Genomic DNA, 22,439 nt, shown 5'->3' with positions numbered 1-22,439 from the left:
TTTGTCCTTTGGTTCCGTTTTATTGTTTTTGATACGTCTTCATCAGGACTCCTCTGCAGTTTCCGTTTCTCACCTACGCCGTGCACATCGTTTCTTAATCAAAATCACTGGGATTGTGCCGCGGTTCACTAGCCTTAGGAGCTGCTATTTGCCTTGAATAAATTACGTGAAAACATGTTGATTGATAGATGTTGCATGTCAGAAAAGAAGATAACTGTATCTTCTTCAGCTTACTAAAAGGTCATGCACACAGAGTGATAGAAACAGCCAGAGACAACTTGGAGATAAAGTGGATCGTGAAAAGGTGTGCAGTCTTGTAACCATGAAACGTACACTGGAAAGGCTTTTTCTTTTCAAAATACAGATCATATATCCAGTTACACTGAAGTGTTAAAGTAAAAATAAAATATGCTTCATTCCAACTGTAGCTTACAGTGTTGTAATTCACAGCGCCTTGCTTTTCTTAGATGGTTGCAGTGGCGAGTGTATCTAACCATGTGCTTACAGTTGATCTGGGTACTTAAAACATTGTATGCGCAAGACAAAATATTTTAAAATAACTTAGCTAATGCCCATTTAGGTACGACCCTTACACAAATGAAACAAATCTACACAGAGATGAACATTTAGTTAGTATTAGTAAATTGGGAAGCAGCTCCTGTAGCCATTTCTTCTTGTAACTGCATTTCTCATTTGTGTAATGGTTTCCAAAATCTGTGCATTAAGGCTTCCGTTGTGCGCTGCATTTAGTTTTACTTTGTTTCACTTTGTGGGATATTAGTGTATCTGTGTTACAATGGCAAAAATCAAAAGTACTGTAAAAAAAATCCTTATTTATAGCTTGTTTTTTTTTTTTTGCCATACTAGTACAGTTAAGATGTTTTTGTGTTTCTGCTTAGCTGTACATTTTAAAAATCTGCTCTTTTATCAGTTATCTGTATGTTTGTATTCATTAAACTATGCTTCAAAAAGTTGGGATCAAAAATAAATCCGACAGCATTTTGTGAGTGTAGTTTTAAAAGCACGGAATGTTTTTAGTCAGTAAACGACTAGCCATGTTCTTATCTTTCCCAAATTACTTTGTTCTCCAACAGAGCTGCCAAACTGTCAAAATGTTCAGCTTCAGTATATAACAAAGATTCTGTTGTGTTGTACAGATATTCATAACAATTTTTCTGGGAGGCTGAGAGTGTGTAAGTTCACAGTTGTAGCGATAACATGGCCCTCTCCACTGTTTAGCTTGTTTATATTGGCGCAGATCCCCAAAGTGGAGACTGACAGAGTCATGCAGAAATCTGGTATTTGAGCTGAAATTTACACACTTTAAGTGATGAACTAAACAGGCTGGTGTTTTCTTTTTCTTACTCAAAAAGTGCAAGGTTACACAATACAGACGGTTTTCATCTTTTCCCATAAATGCACAGATTCCTGGGATATAAATGACTGAATTCATCACCAATTCATCAGGGACGCTGAGCTATGCAGTTCTGTTTACAGTGGCAGAAAGTTAATATAAATTTTCATCAGAAGGGGAAGTTTACACATATGATTCTATTTGTCCTTCATTATTAGCACCTGAGTCTAGGCTAGAACGCATAATTGTCTACAGGCACAGGCCAAATAGATGCAAGGGAAAGGCAAATAAGCACACCAAAAATAATTTTATGGTTGTCTGTTACAATTCTCTCACTGGGATTCTTAATCTAGAAAATCAATAAACAACAGGAGTGAAACTCTTTTCCTCTGCTCAGGCGTGGCCCAGCCGGACGCGGCGCACAGAGCCGGCCTTGTGCTTTTTTTGTTTTACCTTATACTCTGTGAAGTTCATTGGATCACTTGCTACTCAAGCACAGAGCATCCTGCGTCAGTTTGTTAATTATATACGCTTTCCAATCAGTGTTTTATTTTGGTAGAAGTGACAACAGATTGGACACGATAGAAAAGTATCTTCAACTAATTTTCTAAAATAACTAAGCAATCTATTTATTGTATAGATTCCCCCATTTTTTTTTTATTGTATGGAAAATGTATAGAAACTCAGATAACCCCAATAGAGCAGACTGTCTGCCCCTGACTGGCTACAGTACAGTCATGGCATAGTCGAGATTAATGATTCTGATTTTAAGGTTATTGACTGAATGTAGGCTAAAATATATCTCAATATATACATTTTGAATCTATTCTATTTTTGATTAAAATGCTCTGTCAGTATCAAGGATACTGGTACTTTATATAACTTTACATGTAGCACAAATTTTGACTTATTTATTTTGTTAGGACTGTTTTTTAAATTAAACTCAACTAAGTTAATTTACCCTTTTACACACTACTGAAAGTTGTTTAATTTTTCCCTGTGTTCTAGATGTTGCTGTGTTCACATTATTTTGTTCTGCTGGAATCTTATTTTAAATAGCCTATGCTACTTTCTGTCTCTTGTTTTTTGCTGTTAATAAAATGTTCTACTTCTCTGCTAGTCAAATATAGATCATTTTATTTATGGGTTTAGAGGCATAAATAGCAGTGTCCATCTAAGAAAGGATGATCTGTTTATTCCTAATCAAAGACACATTTAGAGGCAATTCAATTTCTACAAATCCAAATGTCAATTGTGACATCTAGGTAATATATGAAAATAAAAATATTTAAAAAGGATTTTGGTTTCTCTCGATGGATAGTGTGGCCATTTTTCTTACAGATTGTTTTCAAAGCACTGGCTCATTTGTACTGTGATCTGTGGAATCAGTTGATTTTCTGTGTTCTTCCAATGTATTTTTCTGAATCTTATAACCTGCATGCCAGGTGGTTATATAATTATTGAACACAATTATTAAGAATGTTTGATGACTTTTCTTACCTGTCTTACTTACTTTGGAAATCATTATAAATCCATTTCATTGAAATTTCACAGGGAAATGTTCAATCAGGATAGCAGTATCCTTTGTTTTCACCCATATTTCTGCAGCTATAGTCTTAGCAACGTTTCTATAGCAAAAGTACACCTTTCTCCTGATAGGCCACGGGTAGCTGAAATTACGTCTGTCCCTTGAAGGCAATAAAACAAATAGTTCCACTCTCTTTTACTCATTTGCAGAAGCGAAATGCATTAAAGATACTGAAAATGTTTGTAACACATTTCATCTTTTAGGTTTGTGGTTTCCCTCTTAAAATATTTGTGGAGAGACTGCATCAGTATTCACCCACAAGAGAGAGTCACAAGGAGAAGAGATTGTGTCAACATGATAAGCATCTGAGTGAAAACTAAACAAATTATGCAAATACACAGATGTTTTCCATATGTATAGCAAATGGATGAATTTTTCAGGTTTCATCCAGATGTTTGAAATCATGTGGATATATTCATGACCTCTTTGTGACCCCTTCTTTTCTCTATAAGGTAGACCAAGATTAAATGACTTGTTTAAAAGCATTTGGTATTGGTTTTTAAAAATCCTCAACCTAGCTGAGCGTTCACCTCAGTGTTTTTTAACTAGAACATCTTGATCTCAAAACTACAATGTCTCTGGACTAGGCAATTGATTTGGCTGAATTTAATTCGATAGTGGCTAAATGAACTTTATCTGGCTGCTTATCACATTCATTGATATAATGGGCTTTTCATAAAGGCATGTCCTCAAACACATTTCTGACTTCTCTTTCTTTCTCCTCCCTTTTATTGGCTCTGATTCATTTCTTGGAATAAAATCCCACTCATTTATATAATAACCTCAGATTAATTAAAGGAGTTACTCATTAAATCAAGATTATAGGGGAAAAGATTTAAGAAATCAAATTGTTTTCAAACACTTGAACTCTTGTAGGAGCACTCATTCACGTAATGTGCTAATTACAAATTATTCTTTTCTATTAATTAAGACAGGTCAGCAGGACTTCTACTTGGCAGCACTTTGCTTAACTGTTCAAGTTGCTATATGTCCTTGAAATTAATGAAGCTGAATTTCATTTAGAATGTCAGACTAGTCATTATTTCTAGCTTATAATCCTATCTATTATGTTAATGCAGAAAGCTTTAATTTTGTATGCTTATTTTTTTATCCATTTTATCAACCATTTTTTGCAGTATTTGGAGGTCAAAGAATAGATGAAGTTAAGATAACCACTATTTTGAAAAAAATGAATGCAACATGCGCTGATTGCACAATAAGATGCAAAAATCCCTTACAACCTGTTAAAACGTCTGTAAGTTTTCTCTGTTATAGATGGCAGGAATATAGTATTTTATTATACCTGCCATTGATGTGTTCTGTTCAGAAGGATTCTGGAGTTTCAGCTCTCTTCAGTGGATATAAAGGATACTGTGGCTAAGGAGAGAATGGTCCTGTTGGACATGTACAGTGTGCACTTGGACACTGCTCCTTGAAGTTCAGTCTGCTTGCTTTTTCCAGAGTGTGTTGTTTCCTGAACTTATCTTTGTATGTGCTGTTTACCTGTTACAATTCTTTGAAGCATATTTTTTAAAAATTGCTTCTCTATTGTTATTATTATTATCATTTATGATATAGTTCTATAGGCTGTGGGATTACCCTTACCTCCTCCCCAAGTTCCCTCCCCCACCACTGAGTTCCCCTGTATTATTACTATAGTTATAGTTTTTCATAAATTGTCATATATCCATCGTTGCGGGCATGGAAAATGGCAGAGAGTCTAGCATCCTATTGTAAACAGTTTCATTGGGAGTCCATCTTTGATCTCGAAATAGAGAGGCATACCACATTGTATCCTCGCATAGGATAGGATAGTTTCCATTATACAGTTACTATACATCCCCTTAAATGAAAAGCCACAATACAAAATCAATAACAGGAAGAAAAATAGAAATTTATAATACCATGAAATTAAATAACATGCCACTTGATATGATAATCTCCATTACACAGTTACTGTGCATCCCCTTGAATGAAAAGCCATAAAACAAAATCAACAATAGGAAGAAACTAAAAATGCCATGAAGTTAAATAACATGTTACTGAATGACTAATGTGTCATTGAAGGAATGAAAAAGAAAATCAAGAACTTTCTTGAAGAAAATGATTGTACAGCATGAGTTGGTGAAGAATTTAATGAGGGAGAAAGTGTTTTGAAGAGATAAAGCTAAATAAAAAAAATAAAATGCATGTGATATAGTTACCTCTGGTCTTTGTTGGTGAGATGTGTCTCCTGTAGACAACAAATAAATGGGTTTTGTTTTTAAATCTAGTCTACTAATATGTTACTTTGATTGATAGGTTTAAGCCACATACATTCAGGGTTAGTATGAATGGGTGCTAATTTGGTCCTGTCATTTTAGCAATGGGCTGTTCATTGAGTTAGTCTTCTGTTGTTATTTTAATGGAATTTTCTTTATATTTATATTTGGTTTTGGTAGGTGCTCATTCTCTTCCCTGTCAAGAGACCATCTTTAAGTATAATTTGCAGTGCAGGTTTGGAAGAAGCATATTCTTTTAACTTTTCTTTACTGTGGAAAAATTTTATTTCATTTTCAAAGATAAAGGAAAACTTTGCTGGGTATGTTATCCTGGGCCAAGAATTTTTTGCTGTTAGAATCTGGCATATGTGGCTCCATTCTCTTCTTGCCTGTAGAGTTTCCTGTGAGAGGTCAACTGTGAATTTAACTGGCATTCTTTTATAAGTAAATTGATTTTTTTCACATGCACATTTAAGGTTCTTTTCCTTATGTTGTATTGAAGAGAGCTTGATTATCATGTGTCATAGTCAAGATCACTTTTGGTCAATCCTGTTGAGAGTTTTGTGCCCCTCCTGGATGTTGTTTCCCAATTATTTTTCTAGATTAGGGAAACTTTCCCTTATTATTTCATTGAATACATCTTTAATCCCAGCTTCTCTTTCTGCACCTTCTGGAACACTCATAGCTCTTATATTTGGCCTTTTAATAGTGTCTCTTAATTCTTGAATACTTTTTTTAGTTTGACCCTGCTCTGCTTTCAGCTTTTTGTTTGTTTTCTCCTGATGGCAGGAAATATCTTCCAATTCTGAGATTCTTTCTTCTGCCTCCTTCATTCTGTTTCGGAGACTCTCCACTGTACTTTTTATTTGTTCCACCGTATTTGTTCATTTCTGTTATTTGATTCATTTTCTGTGTGACAAGTTCCTTAACTTTCTTGAACTCCTGCATCACGTGCTTCTTGTTGTTGATAAGTTGTATAACAAGTGTTTTCAATTCTGTATCTCCCATTTTCTTGATGTATCCCTCAGTTAACTCTGAGGTTGGCAAAGTCTTTTGCTACTTTGCGGGCGAGTCTTTTGCTCTTGATTATTTTACTTCTAGTTATCAGATTCTTCTGCTTGTTGCAGGTTTCTAAGCTGTATCACCCACAGGTCTAGTCCGATTTTACTTACTGCAGTTGGTATCCAGCTGTTTGTTTGCAGTCACTTGTACCACTCCCTCTAGCAAGTTCCAGGTATGGGTTCTGATGTTAGACTTCCACCACATGGTCTCTGTAGCCCTAGCTCCAGGTTCACCAGTCTCCACCTCATGTGATACTGTGCTGAGGCTTCACCGTTGTCTTTTCCTTTCTCCCACTTTTGCTTTAAGTAGTGCCCAGGATTAGGAAGTCACCAGGTGTCCTACATAGCTAGATTGTTGGTGGTGCTGATCTTGCCGGAACCTGTTGGCTGTTAGGTCTGAGGGCCAAATGGACTTATTTTGATCCATACGTTGCTGAAGTTGGTATTATTTTCCCTTTGGGACCAGTGCCATGCACTAAGGTCAGTGAGTTCACATCCAGCTCAGTGCATGTGCAGCTCACTGTTGTCCTCATGAGCCACTTCTAGAGTTCTTGATCTACTGGGCATCCGGTCTGAGGGCTACTCAGACCTATCTTGGGTGGAACCTGTAAAATGCCACATTGTTGCAGTTCACTGAGCCAGAAATGAGTTCATTCCTAGCTCAGTGCATGTACTGTCCATAGCCTTTGCCTCCTTATACAAAATGGCTCCTGACTTGACTATAGAGGGTGGACTGGGCTGTGAAATCCACCCTGTTCCCTCACCACCCATCTGGGACCTGCCACTCTGTCTCTGATCCTGGTCAAATCAAATATACCAGCAGTACTGGCAGTTCCTTGTCTGAGGTCACCTCCTGAGCTCCTGGTGAATACCCATTCCCACCTTGCTGCTGGTAGAGTTCTGGCTGCTGATGTAGCTCAGATAACTGCACACTAAATGCCGCTGGGGTATCAGTCACTGCAACATCTCACCATTGTGTCTGCTACTTTCCCGTGTCTGTCAGTCTGCATGAGCTCCTCTGCTGTCATTCTGTCCTCTCCTATTTCCTGGAATGTGCCCTCTCTGCTTCACACTGGCTAATGTTTATCCATCTGTTTAAATGTGCCCTTATCCTATTCCGCCATCTTGATTCTTCCCTTTGAAGTATCTTAAAATCAGCAGTGTTTTTCTTTTTCTTTTTGCTACTTTCAGTCTCACATTAAAAGATCATCAAAAGTGTATGTCAGATTCGTACCTATAGCAGTATATGATACTCCGTATGAATTTTCAGAGTGAATGAATGAATCTGTCGACAAGAAAGCAAAATGCCTTTGGTTATTCATGCCATGGATGCATGATGAGTTGAGATTTGCCAGATAATGAAAACAAGTTTCCTCTATATTACCATATGAACTTGGGCAAGATTGCAGGATTCTGACATAGATTTTCTATCTTTTTTGTTTGCTTTGTTTCACCTTTGCTTTTATGTTAATATAGTTTGTGCAACTTGAAAAATACAGGTTTTGTAAAGTTGAAATCATAAATAGTTGCGATGCTGTGTTATTGACTATCGATAGACCATTTCATCACTGAAGTTTGGACAACAGATGGTAAAGAACAGGGAAGAAGCTGTGTCAAAAAAAAGAAAATGGAATTCTGAAAAACCTGATCATTAATTCAAATTATTATTAATACCTTTGTTAACTTTTGAATACTTATTTGAGATGAGATTTATTTTCACTTGCAATATAATATGATCACAATATGTTTTCCTTTTTTACTTTTGTACTTGCCTGGAGATAGATTTCATGAACATGTTTAAATTTCAACACCAAAGACTACACAAAATATTTCATTTAGTGCAGCAAGCTTTAAGTTTATAATATTGTTTGAAATATTGAATGAACTCATAGGTCATAGGTCTCCAACACTGGTCTGATTACATGCATAAAGTATTCAAGGAGTGGCACAGTAAGAGCTTCTTGATGAATGACACAGCGATGAATGAAAGAGAAGCTCTGGGGAGGTAGCTGATGTGTAAGCTGCATTCGTTTGTGGGTGGTGTGTAGCTGGGAGGATATGAATCTGTATAGAATATTGTGATTTTTTTTTAAGATGTTAAACTCTAATAGATGAAAAGAGGTATGAAATGATGAAAACGTAACAGTTTTGGCGTGAGTGTTCAGTAGTTGCCTCTACCTCCCAGGCTGGAGTAGCTGGGTTGGATTCTTGGCGCCAGGCCTTCACTTCACCCTCAGCAGTGTAGATGCTGAAAGCCAGCTGACATGACTCATGTGATTGTGTTCCATCACTTGTTTTAGAGCTGTGGTTTCCAGTCCTCCACCCTGACTCCTGGCTCCAGCACTGGCTCCAACCTTGACCTCATGGGCAATTGGGAAGGCAACCAACGGAGAGAAGTCCTATGTATCTCTCTGTGTCTGTGCCCCTGAAATAAAGTTTGAAAATATAACACCATGTTTAAAAACCCCCTCATGACTTCACATCATTGTAGAAGCATCATCCATTCCACGAGTATAAAGTTACTCCTTCCTTTATCAAATATTTATTAGTACAGTGAGCCAAACATTTGGAATACATGGATGAATAAAATCAATATGGTCTTCATCATCAGAGAGCGTGTGGTCTACTTCTACAAAAACAAATGACACCGGTGCTCTGATGCTCCTAGAATAGAGTACCGTTACAGAGAAAAACTCCATTTATCACAGGATTGCTGCTTGGAGCAAAAGTTGCGTGAGAAGAAGCAGAGAACCAAGCGTGGCTACATGAGACTCCCATCACCATTTTTGACCTATTACAGCTGCTTCAAAATGATGACTCATTAAAGTAATTGTTCATAGAGATAACAAAATTAATCATTGATTGGGAACAGGAGTGTTGCACATCAAGTTAAACCACGGCCTGCAATGTCACTATCCCATGTCAGTGCTGATTTAAGTCTCAGCTGCTCCACTGCTGAGCTCAGTCCCTACTACCGCACCTGAGAAGACAGAGGATGACCGCTCAAGTGCTTAGGCCCCTACACCCAGGAAGCAGACCCCAAAGAAGCTCCCGACTCCTGGCTTTGATTGTGCTTGCCTTCAGCTGGTGTAGGCCATTTAGGGAGTGAAACTGCATGAACGATCTTTGTCTTTCTGTTTGTCTACCCTTACTTCCAACTGTCTCTCAGTGCACCTCAGCCTTTCAAATAAATGATACTGTTTTAAATGGGGGGGGGTGATTGCAGTTAATCTTTAATAATAAAATTGGGCAGTCAGATGCTAGTTTTCTGCAAGGACAACAAAAGATAAGACTGAAACCTCGTTGTGATGATGGGGGTAAAGGATGTCACAATACTTACGAAGCAATAATGACAAGATTCAGGATGGGTTAGGTTGAGTAAGTGTGGGGGTTTTAGGATATATATCAAGTGTGACTCTAGAAGTCTTCTTGGGAAAAGAAAATTCCATTTGTCTTAATTGAAATTATATAAGATTTGAAGATAAGGACAAGTTCATTTGTGGGCTTTTCTGAGTTCATGATGTCTATGAAATATTCATATGGAAACATTTTGTTCAAGGGTTAGAAATCTAAATCTCTGAATATTAGGAGAGCTATAATAGAAATAGAGAAATGTATATGATAACCAAAACCATTGATATTTGGAATATGTGCCTATTCATTCTTTGCACAAAGATTTATCAATCTTTGCAATGATGCTAATGAGAGAGTCACAGAGAGATGCTCTTTTAGGAATATCAGTCACAAACATCTTTTTGATGAGAACCATTATAGCAGAGAACTTAAAGGAGTAAGGCCGCAAGTGTTGCGTATCTGACTGATGGAATGTAATGGTTGTGAAATGGAAGACTGCTTCCTGTATTAGCTGGGACACTGGTTTATCTGGAACAGAGAAGGCCGAGGGCTTGGTGACATACATCCGGTTTGGAGATAATAATAAGATAGAGAATGCAGAGATTTTATTCTCAGCCAGCCACAAAGTCCCTAAGTGACCCAGAAAAGAAAAAGAATATAAATTTTAGAAAGTTTATTCCGCCTTCTGTGTACAAAGTGTAGTGATAAAGGTGAGAGAGAGAAGGTGGCAAAACTGAGGTGAAAGATATTAGAGGAGTCCAGGCAGAGGTGATGGCAGCTCAGCCAAGGCTGTTCGTACAAAGATAGTAAACGTTTCACAAACTCTGGATGGATTTCTAAGGATGCGCTCATGGATTGATGTGGGAGTGAGAGAGAAAGCAGAAGCAAGAATGATCACCCCTTGTGTGGTTGCTGCTGAATTGAGAAAGAGCAGATCTTTCTTTTGTTCTTTTTGGGAAGCTGGTGCTAGTATGCAGATCTATTGATAAATTTCATATTCTTATCGGTAGGGAAAATAAAATCATGAAGGCAAATGGACATACAGAGAGAGTCCATGGGAACAATGGGAAGAGGAGTTAGAAATCTCTGATGACCACCTATAGTTGGTACTCAGAATTGTATGTCTGGGTGAGAGCACCTGACAAGTGAGAGAAGAGAGATGGGAAGTAAAGAAGGGACTCTCTACACTTTGTGATTGGGGAAGTTGAGGACATGAAAGATGGCTGAGAAGTAGACACCAATGCACACAAAGGTAGGAGGAGGAAAAGACGAATGGAACTTGAAAGTGATTGACACGTGAGTGATGAGCACAGGAAAAGAAGCTCAGAATTCATTTTTGTACAAATAACTTTCTGTGGTTGCTAAGATTGGGGACTCATACTGTTATGTGCTATTTAAACTGAATAAGGAAAATGTATGTTTTCACTATAGTTTGATTAATCTGTTTCCAATACAGATATACAGTTTTCAGTTTTCATCATTGGTATGTTATTCACTCTTGGTAATTAAATCCTTGAAGGCCAGTTTCTATTTCATGCAAATAATCTCTGTATGACTGTGACAGTAGTCTGATGTCTCAGACTTGGTAAAGCCAAACAGAGAAAAAGTGGTGGAAGATAATGGCAAACGAAAACAGCATTAAAAAACGTGATAGGCACAGATAGGTATTTCATACTGTTGCCTCCGAAAAGGGCTCATTTTGCATATTCATAACTTCCAATGTTAATTTTATGATCTCAAACTTTTTCTTCAGTGAAGACTTTCTGTAGACAAATGTGTAATCTTTTGAACCAAGTGGATATAAAGATAAAATAAAGGGGGCACTTTAGAAAATACATACTGACATTTCTCCATGTCTCTTGATACAAACTGGTTGTGTGCGGGAGCAGTGAGGAAAGATAAGAATCAGAGACGGAATCCTGCAGTCGAAAGCTTTTGCATCAGTGAGCGTGTGTGCGGTGGGGGGAGTAAGTTCAGTAGCGATCCAAAGACCAGCCAAATCTTCAGAGAAGAATTTATTAGACAAGTAGCCTTAGGTCATAGATAAAGAAATGAAGTAGGGAAGTTAAACTTCAGGGGTGAGTGGCTAGACAGTTCTGCTACATAATAAAAATTGGTTATAACTAATGCTACATTGAATTCATAATTCATTAGTAACTTTAAAGAATATCCCACTGAGGTGTTTCCCACAAAATCTTGATTACAATATTTCTTTTGAGAACCAGCATACTTTTTCTAAGAATTTAAGAAATTTCACATAAAATTTCATTGGGCATAATAACTTACTTTGCATATGTTTTATTGTTTTGTAATTTTTCCGACAAGTTTTTTCAATAATATAGCATAAAATATACTGGTTTCTATTCTTACCAAATAACTCATTAAAAACAGCAGTGAATAGTTTATTGTAAAGTTACCAAATATATTGTGATCTAAATGCAAAATACTCAGTCTTTGTATATATGCACATATAGTTGTGTATGTTCCTTGGAAGTTGTATCATCATAACTTAAAGGTTTATTTTTTAGTATATTCTTAGTTTTTCAATTTAATTGCATCGGGCTTTTAAACTGTGTGTTTATTACTGTATTTAAGAAGCAGAGAGAGGAAGACAGAACGCAGGTAGAGAGGGTCACGCTGCAGATTCCCTCCAGTGGTTAATTCACTGTTCCAGTGCCCTTGGTAACTGCAGCTCCTGAATCCAAGAGCCAGGAATTCAGGGACCCGATCACTTGAGGTGACCTGTTGTCTCCTAAGGTGTGCATTAGGAGGACACTGGGGAGCAGAGCTGGAACGTAAACCCGGGCACTTTAATATGGGGTGCAGTGTCCCACCTGGTCTCTAAACCAGTAAACCAAACACCTGCCCCCTCGTTATTGGCGTTACACTTGTTAAAAACCACGTTCTAGTGTCTGTTTACCAGCTTTTGCAATAAATGTTATTTCAAGACCCTCTGGAAGTGAACAGAATGGCACAGGCCTTGATATATGAGAAGTGTGTTTATAAATGCTTTCATTAAATAAGACTAACAGCTGTCCCCAAGTTACTTGATGGCCTTTGTTACACACAGCTTCTAAACCTATTCTTCAGAAGTAGGAACCTGTGTTCCCATAGAAACAAAGATCCCACATCGTCTCGGAGCCTTACTTCTATCGATAAATAACACTAACAGTATCAGGGACCGTATTGCCTGACTCCAGGTCTCAGAAACCCTCAGGCTCAACGGCCAGGTGTGTGACGTGGGAGTAGTTCCACCTAGTAGTCCCACAGATGCACAGTGAAAACTTTCCCACAGCAGTGATGAGAGGAGCAGGCCGGAATACTGGCCACAGGCTACTGATAGGATTCTCCAGGAAGAAGGAATGGGATCAAATGCCGTTTTAAGAAAGGATGCTATCATTTGGGAACTAAATGCCGCACAGAATAACTTGAACTACTTAAAATTTATAATTTTACCTTTTATGTAAACACATTTGAGACTAGTGATGTCCTAAGAAAGATTAGAAAATTATGGTGTACTTACAATGTATTAATTTAAAAAAATCTTTTACCTTTTCAAATTATTTGACTACTCTGGTCTTCTACAATATAGGATAAGGAGTTTAATAAAATATCTTCCAGAGCCATCTTTAGTTGTAAAATGTCTCATATTTGCATCATAGATTCAGCATTGAAAAGCAATCAATGAATGGTAATGCAATGCTATGCTTTATAATCACTAGTAATATTAGTCGTATTAAATTACTGCCTCCATTAGTAAGGTTGTAAAACTTTTAGATAGTAGAGCAGGAATTATCAGACATGGCTAATAACCAAAGACTTGGGAGGCTTTCTAGAACTCGGCCTGCTTAGATCGTACTGCAAAACTGATTAGATTATAGTCTAGGAGTGGAATCCAAGAACCATTCATTTTAAAACAATCTCTTGTGTGGTTCTGGTGACCATCGAGGGGCAGGACCATGATAATTGATAACAGTTTATTCCCTTAATGGATGAAATACAGAGAATTTTTGTTGTTGTGTTTGTTTCCAACAGCACATTTTTCTAAAGTGTTTAAACATAAACTTTTCAGTTTGATGGAATTTCATTTGTCTATTTTTGCTTTTGCTGCTGTGCTTCTGAGTTCTTATTTTCTTGGTAGTCATGGTTTCAGATTTGAAAGTCTTTTTTTTTTAAGGATTTATTTATTTTTATTACAAAGTCAGATATACAGAGAGGAGGAGAGACAGAGAGGAAGATCTTTCATCCAATGATTCACTCCCCAAGTGAACGCAATGACTGGTGCTGTGCCGATCTGGAGCCAGGAGCCAGGAACTTCTTCCAGGTCTCCCATGCAGGTGCAGGGTCCCAAGGCTTTGGGCTGTCCTCAACTGCTTTCCCAAGCCACAAGCAGGGAGCTGGATGGGAAGTGGAGCTGCCGGGATTAGGACTGGTGCCCATATGGGATCCCAGTGCGTTCAAGGCAAGGACTTTAGCCATTAGACCATGCCCCTGTGCCCAGATTTTAAAGTCTTAAATCCATTTCAAGCTAGTTTGTAGTATGACATAGGAGTCTCCTTCCTTCCACCTGTCCCACCACTATCTATTGTAGAGACTCTCCTCCTTATTTTTTGTTGTTAGCATCTTTATTGGAAACCACTTGCCTGCAAAGGTGTGAAGTTATGTCTGCATCTGTCTTCTGTTCTGTGGTTTGGTGTGTCTGTTTTGTGACAGTGCTGTGTTATTTAAATTATGATGGCATCATAGAAAATGTTGGAAATCAGGTGGTATGATGCCTTTAGCTTTTTTCCTTTTGCTCAGGATAGCTTTATTTGCTGGGAGTCTTTTTGAATTCTATACTAGTTTTAGGGTCATTTTTGTATTTCTACTAAAAAAGCTATTGCAATTTAGACAGAGATTGCCTTGAATCATTCCATTGTCATAGGTACTATGGGCATATAATATTCCTTGTAAATTATGAATACAGAACAGCTTTTCAATTACTTATGTCTTTTTCTGCTTCTTTTTTGTTTCTGCATTTTCATATATAAGTCTTTCACTTCTTTGATAAAATGTATTTGTTAGTATTTATGTGGCTATTGTAAGCAAATTTTATGTCATTTTTAACAAATGTTATTTTTATTTGAGAGGTTGAGTTATAGAGAGAAAGAAAGAGAGACAGAAAGAGAAAAAGATCTTATACCCGCTGGCTCACTCCCTAAATGGCCTCCATAGCCAGAAATGAGCCAAATCAAAGCCAGGAACCAGAAGCCTCCTCTGGGTTTCCCATGCAAGTTTAGTGACCAAGAACTTGGGCCATCCTCTACTGCTTTCCCAGACCACAGACAAGGAGCTGGATCTGAATTGGAGCAGCTAGCACATGAAATGGTGCCGATATAGGATGCCAAAATTGTACACAGTTTTAATTTGATTTTGCAAATATCTCAAGTAACCTATGGAAAGGAGCTTTACTATTATTTGTAATTCTATCCATGCTTTATTTGCTTCTTTTCTTACTAGTGCATAGAGAAGTAAAACAAACATCTGAGTAATACATTTTGAAATATACTCATTTTAACCTCTAAGTGAAGGGTTAATACTTCAAAACTATTTTTAAGTATACATAAATAAACTCAATGAAATTTAAAGGATCTTTTTGTAAATTAAAATACTTATATACATTATTCTTAATTGGGAACTGATTAATTTATCCAAAACCATGTTTAGCCATGAAATACTATGCAGATATCAGAGTATTCAAAGCAGGTTCCTGAGAGCTGGAAACAACTTCAGAGACTGAGTTTAAAGACGTTCGTATTTTGGCTGAGTTAATCACCTCTGTTATTCGATATCAGTTTTTCTAGGAAAAACTAAGGGAGCGGAAGACAGTTTGAATGTCTCCATGCTCTTTGACACTGCTGTCATCACAGCCTTCCTTCTTTTATTTCTCTGCTTCTGCTCTGCTCCCCCATTCTTTTAGGGTTCTGCTCTCTCCCTCCTCTTTGATGTACCTTTTTATCTCACAGAATGATGCTGCCCTCTGGACACATGCGCTTGAGGTGTTCTTTTTTTTTTTGTTGCTCCTTTTGTTATGTGTCTTGTCCCCTGTTTTCAAGACATGTAAAACATGGCCAAACTGAGAGCTTTGGAGCAGGTCTTAGACGAGCACGGAGAAGGCACTATTACCCTTGAGGCTCGGAAGTTCTGGTTTGGTGTTGTAGGAGATATGGACAGGATCTTTTCTGCTACTTTTTTTTCCCCTATGGTTTTTGCTCTCGCTGTGGGATCCCAGGAAAGTCCTAAGTGTGTATTGTGGATTGGTCATCAAATTTCAGAATGCCTTATTTGTGAATACCAGTGCCACAGCTGTTGCAGACTTTGTCATGAATTAGTATTGGACTCAGAAATTGAGTTTCTGCCAGAGGATTCTGGCAGGAAGCGTTCCCCTCTAACAACAGACGAGTGATAGCAGGAGCGGGGCCAAGGGACTTGACAATAGCATGTGTGTGAACTCAGTGTAATGGCTTAACTTCAATGTGAAGATGATCGCGGCAAGTACAGCTTATTGCTCCACTCTGGTGAGTGTTCTGTGAGGTGCCAGTTATGTAAATGAAGATGATTCCAGGAGAGTGACAGATGTGTCCTCCAGGAGCGAGTGTGCGGCTCTTAGGTCAGCCTGCACTCAGAGGAAGTCCCTGCAGGGCAGCAAAACCGCCTGCGTTCTAGGGGAGGTCCAGGCTCTTGAGTCAGAGAGAGGAAACATAGATTTCACAAGGCTGCAAAGCGTCTTCTCAGTACCACCTGAGAAATAGATTTTGAGTTTTCAGTTGAGTTCTACCTTTCTATACGCCATACTGCACGTGCCGTCTTTCTGAGAGCAAGCCACATTTGTTAATTAGGAATCATTTTCTTCAAAATGTATAGAACGCAACTTTTCCTCCATTGTGATTCCCCTGGGCAGAAGCTCTTTATAATAATACTTTTAAAAAGGGGTAGCAGTTTTTGAAAGAAGCTTTAGCACACTCCATCACAGGATACCTTAATTAGGTCCTTATCAATCACACGAGTTACTTGCTTTACACTTCATTTGTCTCTCACCTTACATATGAAGCTCACTTCATGAACACAATAAAGTCACTACTTTGGTTTCAATTTTTTTTTTTAATTGTCAGCTACCTGAAAGTCTCCATGAATGGAATTCTCTTTTTATTTTTAAGATTAATTTGTTTTATTGGAAAAGCAGATTTACAGAGAGAAGGAGAGAAGAGACAGAGAGAAAGGTGTTCCATCCGCTGATTTACTCTCCAAGTGGTCACAATAGCCAAACCTGAGCCGATCTGAAGCCAGGAGCCAGGTACTTCTTTCACGTCTCCCACACAGGTGCAGGGTCCCAAGGCTTTGGGGCATCCTCTGCTGCTTTCCCAGGCCACACGCAGGTAGATGGATGGAAAGTGAGGCATCCTGAGCACAAACTGGTGGCTCATATGGCATCCCAGCTCTTGCAAGGCAAAAATTTAGCCACTGAACCATTGCACTGGGCCCCAAATTCTCTCTCTGTCTCTCTCTCTCTCTGTCTAAGTGAGGAATCCTTCCTTATCCTACTTGCTTGCACTATATTGTGGATAATCAATTTTAAAGGCAAAGCATGAACAATACGACCCAGTGGTCTGTGTTTAGCGCTCTGAAGTTTATCGCTATGCAAAGAAAGATTTGCCGGCAATGCTATTAGGTAATTGTTTATGTACCAGTGATTTTTTTTTTTTTTAAAAAAGTGAATTATTTTTATTTCTTTGAAAGGTACAGAGGCAAAGAGATAGAAACAGAGAAAAGAAACAGAGAGAGATTTTTTTTTTTCCATCACTGGTTCATTTCTCAATAGCCACAACATCTGGTACTTGTGACTGGATCAAGGTCGCCCCCTGGGGATGGTATCCACCGAAGTCCTTAACATCAGATGCTGCCTTCCAGGGTCCACAGTCAGGACTGGAACCAAGGCACTGTGGTACTCAGGGGGCATCTTAACTACCATGCCAAATGCACACCGTTCATGATTAAACAGCAAATCGGAACACTACCAGTCTTGCCCAGGTTTTCATTTCTAGAGTTTAACCAAGAGTAAGGGCTTAATAAATACTAATTGTGAATAAATGAGAGAAATATTTTCAAAGTGGCCATTCAAAAATTACTTTTCTGTGAGACCCCCCCCCCCCAAATCCTGATTTCTAATAAAGGAAGTAAAGAAAAGCAACACAACTTTTTTTTTCCAATTAGCTTAGGGAAATCTGAGGAGGATTGACAAGTTAGGCCAGGGATTGATGGACGGGGCACCCTCACACAGTTGGAGTCCTGACCGCTCCACTTCCCTTCCTATTCATCTCCCCGCTCATCACTTAGGACAGGCAGAGGAAAGCGGTGCAGGTGCTTGTGGGGGACAGCTGCGGGGCACCAGGAATTCCTGGCTCCCGCCTTTGGCCTAACCCCAAGCTTGCTGTTGCAACCATCAGTCGGCAGATGGAAGAGGTCCCTCGCTCTCCCTATGTGTGTGTTTCTTCCTTTCTCTCTGTGAGTTTCAACATAAATTAATAAATCTTTTTTTTTTAAAGCAACTCAGGGTTCAAGAATCTTTTTAAGGCAAAAGCACAAAACACTTCATTAAAATTACATGGATGCAGCTGTTGATATATTAAGGTGATGATTATTATCACTATTAGTTTATATCTTATTTTATTGAGGAAGAACATTTGTATCACATTATAATGCTAATAACTCCAATTTACCACATAATATGCTGAAAATAAGCTAACATAAGTTTGGTAATAGCTGGAACAAAAGAAAAAAATTGGAACTGCCTTGGGTTCCTGCTTAAGGTGATTTTCAATAAGATCTTTAGTATCTATCTTTACAAATTAGCTTCAGAATATAACACAGGAATATATGCGTTTTGTCATTTGTGTTGTAAACAATGTGGGTCAAAATACCACATTTTGCAATCTTAATGGAGTATGGAATAAACGGATTAAAAAATTGTAAGACTTCGTCAGCAGTCGGTTGCCAATGAATATCATTTTTGACCTTCCGTGAGTTTCATGTTCACTATTTGTATTACCCCGCATGATCAGGAAATTGTAAACTAGAGGAGGGAAACCTACTCAGAGATAATCCTTGGCAGCCTATGGGGAATCAAAGTGGGAATGTCTTGTGTCGTGGTCGTGTGCTACGAGGCCCCTTCTTTTAAGATTTATTTATTTATTGCAAAGTCAGATATACAGAGAGGAGGAGAGACAGAGAGGAGGGGCCCCTTCTTTTAGACCTGCTGTAATGTTTCTATGACTCGGTGCCAAGCCAATCCTCTCTGTCTCAGAGTCCACGAGGAAGGTGCCTCAGCATTGCAAGGGCCGGGTGAATCAAGAACTACTGTGTTGCCTTGTCCTCATCTGTGCTTGGATTGCAGCAACCATCAGTGCTCAAGGAGACACTTGCCCAACTTTCCTGGGTGGGAGTTTTTAAAAAATGTGCCACTTACTCTTTGGCATGGTCCACCTCACCCATTTGTAATCCATGCCTATGAGTATTTTTTTCTCACAGGGAAGGGACCTGTGCCTACTGGTTATACCCTAGTCAGCCTCTTGAATACAGGTAAGATGACTTCCTTATTCACAAAGACATTTGGACTGATGAAGTCAAGGGGGGTTTTACACGTAAATAAAACACTTGGGAGAAAAAGCCCAGTGTCTTGGAAACACATTGTAAAATACTTTTCGAACCAAGATTGGCAGATTTATTAAGCCAAAATATAAATAAATTCCAATTGAACAGAGCATCTTCTATTTTCTTCCTGGCAACCCTACTCGGATTCCATCAGACAACATTAAGCGCTATTCAAGGCTTCTTTGCAGCTCACATTTGTTTTGGGCTGTCACAGATGATTATCAAAGGTTTTGGTCTTTAAAGCTGGTGTCTCCATAGGTACCATCATGAAGCAAGTGCTTAATGACTTCAGACACATTGTGGCTTTAGGAGAGCAAAATCCCTGACAAATGCAAGCTTTCATTTTCCTCATGAAAAGTAGGAAAGAGAAAAATAATTTGAATAAGGAACTTTTTAGTCTATTTCAGTTGATGTGACTCACAATGCTGTTAATAATCCAGCCACCAGACCAGATTGTATGCCCGATGGGTCTGCACTGTCATGTTCATAGTGGCACTGTTTACAGTGACCAAAAAGTGGAGTCAACCAAAGTACCCATCACCAGATTGATGGATTAACAAAAAATGCGGTGTATGTACACAATGGAATATTATCCAGCCATCAGAAATAATGTAATTCTACCATTTGCAGCAAAATGGATACCACTGGAGGACATCATGTTGAGTGACATAATCCAGATACAGTTCCCAAGGCTGTTCCCCACTGCCTACTCCGTCACTCTGAGAAAAATGAAACTTTGGAGTGAAGTAAAACTTAGGCCTACTCTCTGATCTTGGGCCCATCATGGCGTCCATCCTGTTCTTTATGCAGCAAAGCCAAGCAATGATTATAGAAGCCAAGTGTAGCGATTAATAGTTGAAAGGCTGCTTTATCACCACTCAGCACTCTTGTACTCCAACTGCTTATATGTTTAACTAGTCTCACCTCTAGACACTAACTTATTATGTATCACTAATAACCTTTAACACTGCTATTGCTAAGAGTAAATCCCCGCCACCCAGCCTTGTACCCTCAGCTCCACAAAGTAAGTTGCCCATGCTTGTCATCTTAAAATGCAAAAGCCATCTTCTGAAATCTAATTAATTTACTCACATCATCTTGTCTCTTCCAGCATCAAATGAATGTTTTCAGTCAGCTGTGCCCATGGTTTCAGCATCATAAGTTTTTAATTTTTTCATATGTTAAAAGCTAAACATAACCAGTCATCATAATGCATAACATTATGCACATTATAAGTGACTGATTATCTTATGTCTTGATAAGATTACAGGTGGTAAACCCTTTGGCTGGGTTAAAAGGTTAAAGGGCTGAGGGATGGAAAAGTTAGCTTTTTTAAAAATTGTTTTTAAAAATTTGTTTACTTTTATTTGAAAGGGAGATAATAGAGAGAAGGAGTGATGAAAAGAGAAGGTCTTCCACCCACTGTTTTACTCCTGAATTGGTTGCAATGGCCAGAGCTGAGGTGGTCTGAAGACAGAGGCCAGGAGTCTCTTCTAGGTCACCCACATGGGTTAGTGTCCCTAGGTCTTAGACCATCCTCAGCTGCTTTCCCAGGTCTTTTGCAGGGAGATGGATCAGAAGCGGAGCAGCTGGGACACAAACAGATGTCCATATGGAATGCCAGTGCCACAGGGTAGCCTCCTTAGCTGTGGCCCCAGCCCCATGAGCATTCTTCATTTAGTTTCTGAAGGCAACATTCCAGAAGATGAAGCACCCCTAATTTTGTTATCTCTCAAAATGCTCTTCTCTCTTATTCCCGACAGAAAACTGTATTTCCTCATTTTCTGAATTCTTTGAGAACACCCAGCATCAGCTCTTTCCTGTTCCCACTTCTCTTGTCAAAGTCGCATGCTCACCATGTCCTCTGCCTGTCACCTGCCCTACCTCTTAACTGAGTCCTTTCTTATCTTGTCTCAAGGCTGTCTCAGTTTTCCCTTGCACTAAAGCTTGTTTTCCTCTCCATTTACTAGACGCGTGGTCAGGTTCTTGGGCCGTTTCCCACTGCTTTTCCCAGGCCAGCTGGGGCTTGCTCTGGAGCCCCCATGGGATGCTGGCGTTGTAGTAGTTGGCTTCATCCACTATGACACAACACTAAGGTTTCTTGACTTTTGTTAACTATTCTGCTCCCATAACCCATTGTCCTCATTTTCCAGTACTTCCTATTCATCTCACAACAAAACGTTCCTGAGGTTTTGGGTTCTGATGGCCCTGACTTCATTCTGTTTACAAATAGCGTGCTAAATCCCTTCTGCCGTTGATACTCACTTGCCTCTTTGGCAACTCTACTGTCAGCCTGCTCATTCCCAACCTGGGCCTTTGTATTATTTGTTGTCCATTGGAGAAACAGTCTTTCGATTACCCTGCCACTAGTAAACAGCAGCATCCTCTCTCCTAAGCCCATTTTTCCTTCATTCCGGCTGCTGTCTGGACAGGGCCAGACCCGGTGATTTCACAGGCTGTAAATGTACTATGTGCCAGATGTTCCAGCTGCTGCACTTCCTACACAGGGACTAGATCCTGTTAATTCTACCTTAACAGTACCTCTTGCGAGACTTCTTTCAGCTCACAGATTTCTTGCAGTTCTTTTCTCTTATTTCAATAGTTGCAGCATAGGCCTTTATACCAATCTTTTAACCTCTATTTTCCCTCATGGTCATTTATCGTGTGTCCAACACAACATGAATGCAGTATTGTTTCAGGACAGACTGATTTCATAGTTTTTCTATTTCAGCAATATCTGTTCTTACCTGCTGAATACTGTCAAGATATTTTGCTCATTAGTGTTTACTTATGTTACAGTTAAAACCAACCAACTTTCTCACCATGCTTTCTTAGGGCTAAAAGTAAGCATGTTCTCCAAGATTAATTATTTTGTTTTTACTACGTGTGACCTCACATTTTTTTGCTTCCACTTGATGTGGTTTCCCATCATCTCCAAAAGATATGCTATCCACCATTATAAATTCAGCCAACTATTAAATCCTTCAGTCTCCGCAACTGAAAAGAATTTCTTCTGTTTTATACATGATTTCCTAAAATGTTTTTCAAATATTGTTCATGACTTTTGGACAGATTTATATTTAATATGATTATTGATTTTAGTGTTTTTCTACTATATGCTTCATCAGCAGTTC

The 22,439-nt window shown here is 38.7% G+C and overlaps 1 protein-coding gene across 7 annotated transcripts in view; it reads left to right on the top strand.

Moving 5' to 3' along the window:
• Nucleotides 1–22,439, top strand: part of FOXP2 (forkhead box P2) — a 236,817-nt gene that overhangs the window by 76,321 nt on the left and 138,057 nt on the right. The gene's annotated exons all lie outside the window — the stretch shown is intronic.

Source organism: Ochotona curzoniae, unplaced genomic scaffold (genome assembly GCF_017591425.1).
Source record: "Ochotona curzoniae isolate NIBS_2020 unplaced genomic scaffold, NIBS_Ocur_1.0 scaffold_2476, whole genome shotgun sequence".
Taxonomy (NCBI): Eukaryota; Metazoa; Chordata; class Mammalia; order Lagomorpha; family Ochotonidae; genus Ochotona; species Ochotona curzoniae.
The sequence above is the reverse complement of the archived record's forward strand: the minus strand, read 5'-3'. Positions and strand labels throughout refer to the sequence as shown.